Source organism: Lissotriton helveticus, chromosome 2_1 (genome assembly GCF_964261635.1).
Source record: "Lissotriton helveticus chromosome 2_1, aLisHel1.1, whole genome shotgun sequence".
Taxonomy (NCBI): domain Eukaryota; kingdom Metazoa; phylum Chordata; class Amphibia; order Caudata; family Salamandridae; genus Lissotriton; species Lissotriton helveticus.
The window spans coordinates 252,433,176-252,446,943 of record NC_136059.1 but is presented as its reverse complement, the minus strand read 5'-3'; positions in this window follow the sequence as shown (position 1 = coordinate 252,446,943).

The following is a 13,768-nucleotide window of genomic DNA, read 5'->3' as shown; positions in this document are numbered from 1 at the left end:
TTGCTTTCTTGCTGAGGTACTGAGCAAATAATTGTGCCTTCAGCAGATTCTACAGGGGGGTTTGGTCAATCGACTAAGTCTAGGCTGCTAAATCTATTGCATACTGGGATGTTAAAAGACGAGAACGAGTCAAGCCCCCGTGGGATATGCGATGAAAAATCAGTCTTTGCTCGGTGTTCCCATTTTGTAAAAACCCCACCCATTCTTTCTAGTAGTAAGGTGGGGGGGTAGAAATAGGCAAGAGGAAGAGTCCTTATACCATTGGTATCCCTTACATGGTCCCATTGTAGAATGTGGTGGACTGCCCTAGGGTCCCTAAAATTAATCAATACACAATCCCCCTGTATGTTTTTTTTCTTTGGTCCTATCCAGCTAACATGTCTAGCAAATAGAATTTCACTCTGGATTAAACGGGGCAATAGTCTATGTTTATTTAGCCAAAAAATAACTTTATTTTTTAGCTCTGGATATTGCTCAACTTTGTTAGATTCTAACTCAGGGGTTCCAGTAAGGATAACAGTGTAAGGAATTGATGCAGAAGGCAGGTCTAGACATGGCAGGAGGTCTTTGATCGTGAGTCTATTTGGGTCTAAATTGTTCCCATGATCTCCTCTGCTATAACTCACTGACCTACCCTCTGCTTGCAAATCTATTGGAGATACCACTGGCAACAGCCCTTGACCAACAGCTCCCTCCCTTGATGCCCTTGCTGCCCCCGGACAGCCCCCCCCCATGGTATCATAGCAGAATTAGTCACGGGGGGGGCTCAACTAGAGAATTAGGTTCTCTATTAGCATTTCCGGAGAGGATGGACACCCGGCTACCCTGTTGTATGGGGGCCGATTCTGTGAGTTTCAGATTACCCAGGGTTTTAAAAAGGGCATCAATTTTGCTTCCCCAAGAGTCTACCTTCATAGTAAGCGTCTCTAAATGCTGTCTGAGGACTCCCATCTCACTGTGTATATATGTTTCCAGGTTCTCTCTACTTTCTTTTAGAAGCGTGGAACCCCATGTCGGTTGCTCCAATTCTAGATGACAGCTTCCATTATTGCTTACAGTCTGGGTCGTTGTTGTTACTCACGTGCTTCCCCCCTTTTTTTGTTTTCTTTGTTGGCCTTTCCTATTAGCCCCCTCATGGGTGTTTTAGCAGGAGATACAGAGTGGGCCCTTTCCGGAACCACCGTCAGGTCTGGAGTGGCAGACAGATCTAATGTCTGGGCTAGACTGGGGGCTCCCGACTCTAGAACCAAAGAGGGGCATTGAATAGAGGGCGTCAAAGAAAGCCTACGTTCCGTGCGTTCAATCTCATTAGAGACTGCACCCAACACCTGACGTACCATGTTGTCAATAGCGGCTGGTTTCGGGTTGGGTGTACGCATAGTGGCTTTCTGACGCGTGTTAGGCCTAGAAATTGGGGGTGGACTCTCACCCATACTTGGACGAGACTAACTACTCGAGCAGAGTACAAGGGGAAATATACACTAACTCCCGGTTACGTTCACAGACCCCCAAGAGATACCTGAATATGCTCCTCTACAGATTTTAGTCCATACACTACACTAAATTCATTCAAATAGCCCACCTAACTCACTTGGGGGTACTTGCTAGAGGGATTGCCCAGTTCAGTCTCTTCCAGTCTCAGACGGGCTCGGACGGGCTCGCCCTTGGCCCGGGCTTCGCCCCGGGCAGCGCCCGCGTGCATCCCGTGCCGTGGGAGGCGCAGCTGTGATTTAAGGACGTCGTCGATGTTCGCGGACCAGGGGGTGCTGGGAGATGTAGTTCTTAGTGACTGCGGTACCCCTCAATCAGCCGTCGCTTGCGGTGAAAGTGCAGGTCAATCCGTGGAGGTGTGGCAGGGCTTGTGGCAATTCCCCCGCAGCTAGTTGGGGCAAGCTGAAAGGATGTATCCCGCGCCGCGGGAGGCGCAGCTGTGATTTAAGCGCCTCCGACGCTTTGGTGTGACGTCGTCGCTGTGCGCTGCCCTGGGGGTGCTGGAAGATGTACTCCTTAGTGCCTGCAGTGCCCCTCAATCAGCCGTCGCTTGCGGCAAAAGTGCAGGTTAATCCGTGGAGGTGTGGCAGCGCTTGTGGCAATTCCCCCTCAGCTAGTTAGGGCAAGCTGAAAAGATGTATCCCGTGCCGTGGGAGGCGCAGCTGTGATTTAAGCGCCTCCGACGCTTTGGTGTGACGTCGTCGCTGTGCGCGGCCCTGGGGGTGCTGGAAGATGTACTCCTTAGTGCCTGCAGTGCCCCTCAATCAGCCGTCGCTTGCGGCAAAAGTGCAGGTCAATCCGTGTAGGTGTGGCAGCGCTTGTGGCAATTCCCCCGCAGTTAGTAAGGGCAAGCTGAAAGGATGTATAACACTTCATTGCCCCTGGCTACAAAGACACAGAAATATATAAAACCCTTACCAAGGCTAACTCACACACTAGAGAGGCCTGTCTAACAGCCAAAACAGAGAGTACCTGTTAGATGTGGCGGTCTCTAGTTGGCACTGGTAGGTACTTGTCAGGACAAGGGGATTACACTCCTAAAATAACCCCTGCTCACCCTCTAGGTTGCGTGGCGCAAGCAGTCAAGGCTTACGTCAGAGGCGTTGTAAGTTAAGCAGTTGTGACCACATACAGTAACCCAGTGACAACACTACAAATGGACACCACACAGGTTTTATATAAAAAATAAGTAGACTTTATATAGAGTTACCACAAGTCCATAAGCGACAAAAATACACACTTTGATTACTTTAAGATGGTAGATTTAAGCTTAGTTCAGTTAAGTTCTTAAGTTCTTAGATGCCACACTTTGCGTCAATGTACCTTCATTTGCATTGCGCTTCCACGACAAGCAATGTCGCAGCGATGGGAAATGCGGCAAAGTTCAGATACAAAGAAATAAAGATGTGAAGATCTACCAGATGCGGCACACTTCTCGGGGATGCGAGAAATTCTCGGTTCGATGCCTGGACTGCAGCGGCGACACCCTTACGATGCGACGACAACAGCTCCAGCTGCGACGCTCTTCTCCACGATGCGTGAAGCTTCCGCTCGATAGCTCCGACAGCGGCGCGCTTCTCGGGGATGCGAGGTGCTCTTGGTCGATGCGGTGCAATGCGACAGTTCCAGCGGCGACACCCTCCTGCTGTGGAGTTGCGACAGCAGGCACAGCGACGGCGACACGCTCCGACCTCGTTGCAAGATTCTTCTCCTGATGCGGTGCAGTGCGACAGCTCCAGCAGCGACGGCGACACGCTTCCTCTTCGTTGCGGCACGCTTCTCTTCGATGCGGTGCAGTGCGACAGTTCCAGCGGCGACACCCTCCTTCGGAGTTGCGACGACAGGCACAGCGACAGCGACACGCTTCTTCTCCTTGAGTCGCACTTCCAGCTCCTTGCTACACGCAGATTCTCAGAAGGCCCAAAACAGCAGCAGGCTCTTCCAAAGAACTCTGGGGAGCTGGGAGTTAAAGTCTGTTGTCCCTCAGACTTCAGAAGGAGGCAAGCTCTTTTCCAAGCCCTTGGAGATCCTTCACAAGTTGAAAGCAAAGTACACAAAGTTCCTTTCTCCTTCCTTTGGCAGTAAGGCAACCACTGCAGGCCAATCCCCCAAGCAGCACTTCAGCTTGGGAATAGTCTCTCCTCAGTTTCTTCAGGTTCCTCTCCTCAGTAAAGGTTTCTTCTTTTAGTCCAAGGTGATTTAATTTCATGGGATCAGGGTCCCAATATTTATACCCAGAAATCCTTTGTTCTCTGAGGGGAGAGGGGCCTTTGCCCAGTCCATACCAGTTCTGAAGCACTCTGTTTACCAGACTTCTCCTTTCCTTTCACAGTGCAGGGAAAGCACATCAGGAGGTGGAGCCAGCATTGTGGAAGGCAAGTACAGTCCTGGAGCACTTTGTTTACAGGATTCCTCTTCTTTCAGTGTGCAGGGCAGAGACATCAGCCGCTCCCCAGGGGGTGGAGCCAGCATTGTGGAAGGCAGGCACAGCCCTATTCAAGGTTCAGGTGCACTCCTCCCTCCCATCTAGATGCAGATCTCTGTATTCACCACTGGGTTACTCAGCCTGTCTCCTGGAATTCCCCAGCCCTGTCACTCACAAAACCAGACATAGGAATACACAAACTAGCAGAGGCAGGTTTGAATAGTTAGACAAGCAAATACCTACTTTCTAAAAGTGGTATTTGCAAACACAGAATATTAAAATTAACTTTACTAAAAGATGTATTTTATTATTCTGAGTTCAGGCATACTAAACTCGAATTTCTACCATGTTCTCTGAGACAGTTAGAATTATAAAATGTAATAACTCTAACAGCCCATTCTGGCCTATGGAGAACAGGTAGCCTTGCAATAGTGAAAAACGAAAATGGCTGTAATTCACTATTAGGACATGCCACACACACCAGGGCTTGTCCTACCTTATACTTACAATGCACCCTGCCCTTGGGCCTACCATAGGGGTGACTGATATGAAGAAAAGGGAAGGTTTAGGGACTGGCAAGTGGGTGCACTTGACCAGTCAGCATGACAGTACCAGACTGCGCGCAGGCTCTGCAAAGGCAGACTTTAGACACATTTTACAAGGCTGCTTCTGTGGGTGGCACAACCAGTGCTGCAGGCCCACCCGCAGCATTTGGATTACACGCCCTGGGCACACTCAGTGCACTAGACTAGGGTCTGACAAGTAAAGCAAATAGCCAAACATGGAATCACTATTCCAAACATCAATTTACAGTAGGGAGCACTTGCACTGTGGCACTGAATAGCAGTGGCACAGTGCCCAAAGCATCTAATACCAGCAACAATACATGAGGCAACAGCAAAAATGGAAGGGAGACCCACACCAATGGTGCCAGGTCTAACACGTGTCCCCTCCAGCTTAAAAGTGGGGAGAACTACCCTAACTCCTAGGAGTTCTCTTCATTAAGGCAGAAAAATCTGGACAGACCATCAGCGTTGGCGTGTTCTGTACCAGGGCGGTGTTCCACCATAAAGTCCATACCCTGTAGGGAGATGGACCACCTCAACAGTTTTGGATTCTCACTACTCATCTGCATCAACCATCTGAAGGGCCTGTGGTCTGTCCGAACCCGGAAGTGAGTCCTAAACAGGTATGGTCTCAGCTTCTTCAGTGCCCAGACCACAGCAAATGCCTCACGCTCAATAGCACTCCACCTCTGTTCCCGGGGAAGTAACCTTCTACGGATAAAGGCTACAGGTTGATCTAGGCCATCCTCATTCATCTGTGACAGAAGAGCCCCCACACCATGATCTGAAGCGTCTGTTTGGACGATAAACTCTCTTGAGAAGTTGGGTGCTAGGAGCACGGGCGCCGTGCACATGGCAGCTTTCAGGGCCTCAAAAGCTTTCTGACAGGTGTCAGTCCAGATCACCGTCTTGGGCAGCTTCTTGGAAGTCAGCTCTGTCAAGGGAGAAACAATGTTGCCATAGCCCTTGACAAACCTCCTGTAATACCCTGTGAGACCTAGCAAGGCTCTCACCTCTGTCTGGGTTTTGAGTGGCTCCCAAGCCAGGACGGTTTCAATCTTGGGTTGTAGGGGCGCCACCTGGCCGCTCCCAACTTGGTGTCCAAAGTACACCACAGAACCCTGCCCGATCTGGCACTTACTCGCCTTGATCGTGAGGCCTGCTTTCCACAGCGCCCTCAACACTTCCCAGAGGTGGCGCAGATGTTCCTCCCAACTGGCACTGAACACTGCAATGTCATCCAGGTAGGCGGACTGAACTCATCCAGTCCAACCAACACCAGTTTGACCAACCTATGAAAGGTGGCAGGGGCATTCTTCATCCTAAAGGGCATAACACGGAACTGGAAATGCCCATCTGGTGTGGAGAATGCTGACCTCTCCTTTGCCCCATCAGTCAAGGTAATCTGCCAGTATCCAGACGTTAAGTCAAACGTGCTGAGGTACCGTGTAGCCCCTAGCCGATCAATGAGCTCATCAGCTCTCGAGATGGGGTGCGCGTCAGTCTTCGTGACTGAATTGAGCCCTCTGTAGTCCACACAGAACCGGAGTTCAGGTGTGGCACCTGGCGCTGCAGCCTTCGGGACCAAGACCACTGGGCTGGTCCAAGGACTGCTAGATGACTCAATCACCCCAAGTGCAAGCATCTTTGAGACCTCCTCTTTAATACAACCCCTTACCCTTCAAGTTACCCTGTAAGACTTTTGCTTCACAGGTAAGATGTCTCCTGTGTCCATATCATGGACGCACCAATCTGTGACACTAGGAACCAGGGAGAACAGATCAGAAAACTGTCTCAGCAACTGGCGGCAGTCATTCTGTTGCTCAGGGGTCAGGGTGGAAGAGAGGTTAACACCATCCACTGACCCATCTTGCTCTGAGGCTGACAGGAGGTCAGGAAGAGGCTCAGTCTCCTCGTCCATCCCAGCATCTGTTGCCAAGAGCATGCCCACTTCAGACCTCTCTAAGTGGGGCTTAAGGCGGTTGACATGTAGGACCCTCAAGGGGTTCCAAGGAGACAGCAAGTCTACCAAGTAGGTAACGGGACTCTTCCGCTCCACAACCTCAAATGGTCCGGTCCACTTATCTTGGAGCGCGCAAGGCTCCACTGGGGCCATGACCCACACTTTCTGGCCAGGTTGAAGCTCTCAAACAAACATTAGAGGAGTACCATCAGGATTGACTCAAAAAGCAATCTGAGTGGGATGACTACAAAAGAATAAGAAGAGAGTCCTTCTTTTATTTATAAAACCCCTCACTCACCATAAAACCCCTCACTCACCAACCTGGTTGGTGACATGCTTCATCATCGGGGTCCACCCTGATAGCCGAGTGCCATCAGGGTGTGCTTCGACACCTGGACTACAGTGGAGCTGGTATTTGTGTGAGTGGTGTAAAAAAATGTTACAAATTGTCCTGGTATAACTTGTGTGAAATACAAATTTTATTTACAAGCTACTGAACAATATTAAAAAGAGGTGTATGGATACAATAAGGTATGTTATGACCAAGTGTATCGCTATGTGATAGGTCTACATGTTTCAACCCGTTAGGTGGAAAGTACCGGGTTTTCTTCAGGAACGTAGGAAAATGGGTGGTCAGGACACACTAACGCCCTGCCAGTCCTAGATTCCTTAGACCTACTGACAAAAATCTGCCGTAGCGATGAATCTCGAACCCAAAATGGGCGAGAGAAAAGCAAAAAGACTCCTGCTCTGGGTCTTAAGGCTTCACGGGATGGAGGGAAGGTTGGCCTCTCTGAGGGACATATTAGTTTCGTAGAGGTTCAATGGCAGGATACCTATTCGCCTCTCCAAGGGACTGCTTCCCATATTTCTTAGTGTTCCTGGGTAGCTGAGCTTCTGAGACCGTCTCAGTCTCCTAAGGAGACAAGGGTCATCTGTGCGGGACCCCCCCACCTTGGACTTCAATCTCCTCCCACAAGGCTGCACTAGCCATCTGCCGGGGCAAAGCACCTTGTTTACCAAACAGGCGGCACCTGGTATCATTCGCCTTATGACCCAGGTCACCACACTTGCAACATTTCAGGGGCCCCTGGGGAACAGCACTACCTGTCGGGCCCCTTGCTTTCTCTCAGGGGGAGGCTGGGAACCTTTCACGGGGTTCTCTTGGGGACTACTTTGGGGCCCTTTGCGGAACTCCTTCTGTTTACCCTTGCCCCCCCCCCACTCTTCTGCTGTGGACCCTGCCCACCTTTGGCTGAGTCTCCCATGTGAACCTTGTGGACCCTGGTACTGACCCAGCGGTCCACCTCCTCAGCAAGCTTCCTAGGGTTAGTCAGCTTGCTATCTATCAGATGCTGGCGCAGCTCTGGAAAACAATTATCAGACAAGTGCTCCCATACAATCAAATCATTAACCTTGCTGCCCTTTACGCAACTATCCAATGCTCTGCAAAAGAAAGTGACATATTCAACCCAAGTACTGTTTTCTAACTTTTTGCATTTCCTGAACCTCTGCCTATAGAGCTCAGGTGTCAAACTATATCTAGACATCAATGCATCTTTCATGTGGCTGTATGAATTGTGGACTTCAGAAGGCAGGTCTAACAATGTATCCCGCCCCTCACTAAGGAACCTTCCCCACAACCCTGCTCCTCAATCTCTCTCAGGGACCCGGTGGGAAGACATGGTTACCTCATAGGCTCTGAACCACTGACCAATATCATCATTTTTGTAAAACTCCTTCACCACATCCTTGGGAATATACACTCTACTTTCTGTATGTACTGACGGTATGCTGCCACCAGAGGGAGTAACTTCTAAACTTTTAGTTTTAAACTCCAACTCCCTCAAAACTTTTTCATGCTCAAACTGCATTTTCTTTTCCTCAAGATCTAACTTTCTATTTTCTAATTCTAACTGCCTATCGACCTTGAACCTGGTCATCTCCATTTCATGCCTTCTTGATCTCTCTCTGTCCTCCAGCTCCTCTGGAGACAGACTCTTGTTAGAAGCACTGCCACATGCGGGGGAAGGTATGTTCCTTCCTCCTAGGCCCACTGGCCCTTCTTGTTGCACAATTGCCAAGTCATCCTCCTCAATCACAGGAGTTTTCCTTGCTTCTACCCAGGCCCTCAGCACCTTGTAGAATTCTTCCTTCACTTTAAATCCAGAAGTGGAAACATTGAATTTCTTGCAAAAGTACTTCATCTGCTTTACTGTGTAGCATTCCAGCCTCTCTTCTTCCCATTCGCAATTAAGGGAGGCTACAGATTCTGCTCTCTCTACTGAATTAGGCATCTTTCAAAAATAGGCAATCCAAAAATCAAAAAGGAATCTACCCAAATGTATGCGGTATCCATATGGTCTGCACTCAGCAAGTAGTGTTCACTAGTCACTGTACATGAGTCACAAATGCAAATCCAGAATCCTTGCCGCTGTTGCTTCCAATGTTAGATTTGGGGGTCTCTAGTTGGCACAGGTAGGTACTTGTGACAAATAGGGACCCTCTCCTCTAGTCAGGACAAGGGGATTACTCTCCTAAAATAAGCCCTGCTCACCCTCTAGGTTGCGTGGCGAGAGCAGTCAAGGCTTACTTCAGAAGTGTTGTAAGTTAAGCAGTTGTGACCAAATACAGTAACCCAGTGACAACACTACAAATGGACACCACACAGGTTTTATATAAAAAAGAAGTAGACTTTATATAGAGTTACCACAAGACCATAAACGACAAAAATACACACTATGATTACTTTAAGATGGTAGATTTAAGCTTAGTTCAGTTCAGTCCTAGATGCGACACTCTGTATCAATGTACCTTAAGTTGCGTTGTGCTTCCACGACAAGCAATGTCGCAGCGATGGGAAATGCGGCAAAGTTCAGGTGCAAAGAAATAAAGACGTGAAGATCTTCCAGATGTGGCACGCTTCTTGGGGATGCGAGAAGTCCTCAGTTCGATGCTTGGACTGCAGCGGCGACACCCTTACAATGCGACGGCAACAGCTCCAGCGGCAACGCTCTTCTCCACGATACGTGAAGCTTCCGCTCGATGCAACAACTACAGCGGTGACATCCAAGATGCGACGGTAGTAGCTCCGACGGCGGCGCGCTTCTCGGGGATGCGAGGTGCTCTTGGTCAATGCGGTGCAATGCGACAGTCTCCTGCTTCGTAGTTGTGATGCAGGCACAGCGACGGCAACACGCTCCGACCTCGTTGCGAGATTCTTCTCCTGATGCGGTGCAGTGCGACAGCTCCAGCGGCGTCACCCTCCTTCTTCGGAGTTGCGACGGCAGCAGCAGCGACGGCAACACGCTTCCTCTTCATTGCGGCACGCTTCTCTCCAGCTCCTTGTGACACGCAGTTTCTCAGAAGGCCCAAAACAGCAGCAGGCACTTCCAAAGAACTCTGGGGAGCTGGGGGTTGAAGTCTGTTGTCCCTGAGACTTCAGCAGGAGGCAAGCTCTTTTCCAAGCCCTTGTAGATCCTTCACAAGTTGAAAGCAAAGTACACAAAGTTCCTTTCTCCTTCCTTTGGCAGTAAGGCAACCACTGCAGGCTAATCCCCCAAGCAGCACTTCAGCTTGGGAATAGTCTCTCCTCTGTTTCTTCAGGTTCCTCTCCTCAGTAAAGGTTTCTTCTTGTAGTCCAAAATGATCTAATTTCATGGGATCAGGGTCCCAATATTTATACCCAAAAATCCTTTGTTCTCTGAGGGGAGAGGGGCCTTTGCCCAGTCCAAACCAGTTCTGAAGCACTCTGTTTACCAGACTTCTCCTTTCCTTTCACAGTGCAGGGCAAGCACATCAGACGCCCCACAGGAGGTGGAGCCAGCATTGTGGAAGGCAAGTGCAGACCTGGAGCACTTTCTTTACAGGACTCTTTCTCTTCTTTCAGTTTGCAGGGCAGATATATCAGCACTCTCCGGGGGGTGGAGCCAGCATTGTGGAAGGCAGGCACAGCCCTATTCAAGGTTCAGGTGCACTCCTCCCTCCCATCTAGATGCAGATCTCTCCACTGGGTGACTCAGCCTGTCTCCTGGAATTCCCCAGCCCTGTCACTCACAAAACCAGACATAGGAATACACAAACTAGCAGAGGCAGGTTTGAATAGTTAGACAAGCAAATACCTACTTTCTAAAAGTGGTATTTGCAAACACAGAATAGTCAAATAAACTTTACTAAAAGATGTATTTTATTATTCTGAGTTCAGGCATACTAAACTCGAATTTCTACCATGTTCTCTGAGACAGTTAGCATTATAAAATGTAATACCTCTAACAGCCCATTCTAGTCTATAGAGAACAGGTAGCCTTGCAATAGTGAAAAACAAAAAGGGCTGTAATTCACTATTAGGACATGCCACACACACCAGGGCTTGTCCTACCTTATACTTACAATGCACCCTGACCTTGGGCCTACCATAGGGGTGTCTGATATGAAGAGAAGGGAAGGTTTAGGGACTGGCAAGTGGGTGCCCAGTCAGCATGACAGTACCAGACTGCACGCAGGCTCTGCAATGGTAGACCTTAGACACATTTTACAAGGCTGCTTCTGTGGGTGGCACAACCAGTGCTGCAGGCCCACCAGCAGCATTTGGATTACACGCCCTTGGCACACTCAGTGCACTAGACTAGGGTCTGACAAGTAAACCAAGCCAAACATGGAATCACTAATCCATACATCAATTTATAGTAGGGAGCACTTGCACTGTGGCACTGAATAGCAGTGGCACAGTGCCCAAAGCATCTAATACCAGCAAAAATACACGAGGCAACAGCAAAAATGGAAGGGAGACCCACGCCAATGGTGCCAGGTCTAACAGTACCAAACTCATCACACCCCACTCCAGGGTAGTTAAGGAAACTTCACATGAGATTAGAATGATCACGGCATTCAGTAGGCAGAATAAACAAATAAAACATTATCAATACTCACTGGCTAATTGTACTAGCAGACAACATGTTAAATCAAGTTCTTCATGAGCAACCGTCCTTAACATTCAAACGAGCACCCTCAATGAGGGACAGCAGCTTCAAATTTCTCCCAACTCTAACATGGCTATCAACGAAAACAGGGTTTTTTAAGTGTAGCTCATGCCAAGCCTGTAAGTTCGGACTTAACACTACTGAAAACAGAACTGCATTCAGCTCAATACCCATTAAGAGCAAAGGCCATTACACATGCCGCACAGACCACGTGGTCTAAGTATTGGAATGTTCATGTGGGCTCAAGTATGTGGGGAGTACTAACCTCCAGGTATCTAATAGGATTTTGCAGCATTTGAGGGCTGTGGTAAATTCAGATCCTAATTACCCAGTAGCCCCCCATTTCAAATTAGTACACCACAATAATGTGAATGAGCTAAAATATGTTGTCATTGGGGCAGTTACAATATCTAGATGAGGTGGTAACAGAGAAAAACAATTGCGACAGTTGGAAACGCAGTTCATTCTAGAGTTGGATACTAAGATGCCAAACAGCCTAAATAGTAGTGAAGATTTAAACAATTTCCTTTAAAGCCTACATTACTTCCAGCCTAATCCTGCAATACGATCTGTCATTTAAGACTTGCAAGGTCTAAATGCTTTCTATTATCAATTTTGATTAATGTATTTAAAAAGTTGTGTTTATGTCCTAGCTAGATTAACAAAGTTTTCTACATATTACTGTTTACATATATATGGGATTGTGCATTAGATTTCCATTTTTGGCAACATCTGCAATTTTATAAATATTGGCACTTTACCATCATAGAGGAGGTTTAATGATGATCTTTTGGGTAGCTTCACGATTTACTGTGGAGTGGTGTGGCTCACTGGTTAGAGGCGGCAGACCCGGAAGCAGATAACGGCCCGGGATGAGGGTTCAATTCCCGACACGTCAGGGTCGTGGACCAGGGTCAGCGGACTCCATAATTCTCGCTTTGGTGCCTACTCTAACCAGGGATCACACTCGGCAACTCTGGGCATTAGCTTGCCTCATCTCTACAACGGCCCCCCACTTTCGCCGGGGATGCCTGGTTTCACCTTGGAGATACCCAGTATGGACCATCTCACAGGGATAGCCAGGACGGGTTCCCCAGCGGTCTACAGCACCACGACGCCTCAGGGCAGCAGTGCGCTTTACAAGACACATACATACATACATACTATGTTGTTACACTATAGTGTACAGCAGTACAGCAATTTCACTATATAGCACTTTAGGTATATGGCAATACTCAAAGCCCTTGCATACTCGATTGTGAAAACCTCCATTTTTCAATAGGATTTATGCCCACACTCTCCCTATCGGGCATCCTAATCTACCGCCCCCCTGTATCAATAGGGCAATTCTGCAAGTCACTCTATGAAGCGGTCCCCAAACTGGCTAGTACCACCGCAAACTTTGCTATCCTGGGTGACTTAAATGTCCATTTCGATGATCTAACATCGAAAACTGCAGCTGAGCTGTCCTTATACTTAGCGGCCTTACAGCTCACCCAGAAGGTACTACATGTAACATACTCAAAAGGGCACCTACTAGACCCCATCTTTTCCAGTCTGGAGGAGCTTTCTTGTTAAATACCGACCCCTATTCCTTGGTCGGATCACCTCCTCATCCCTTTCAGTTGGTCTCCCACCCATGCTACTCCCCCAACTCGGCTGACACAAACTAAGTCCCGCTGTTGATTAAAACGTCCCATGGAAAAATGGATACCGGCTTTAGAAAGTTCTAAGCTCCCCCGACATCGACCCGGTGGTGGCTAATTATAGATTCAATATTTGGATTGAGGGTACACTAGACCAAGTCCTTCCTAAAACAACTACTCAGTTGCATAAAGGGCCCAACAGAACGGCCTGGTATACCCCTAAACGTTGAGAATTAAAACAAATTTGTAAAAGAAACTGCAAGAGTCTGGAGAAGAGACTACTCCCTGAATAAGAAAAAGGAATAGAGGGAGGCTATCAAAACGTACAAACTCGAAATTAAAAAAGCCCAGGCCTTGTATTTTGAGGAAATTATATCCTCAGCAGCAAATTACCCGTGAAACATTCAGAATTGCTAAGAAACTAATGAAAGCCCCTTCTCTCCCCGATACTCCCTTAGTCACAGACCAACATTGCACAAACTTGCGGAATATTTCTAAAACAAAATCCAAACTATCTACGGATTCTTTGCCTTAACTGATAACCATACTATCCCCCCATTCTGAGGATTTACACAGCGGTAGCAAGGAATCTTTCCTAAAGACCTTACCTTTAACGAACCGTGATTCACTCCAGACTACCTCTGCACTTGTTAAAAGCGGATCGCCCAGAGAACCTGCCCCGCCTATGATCTTGAATC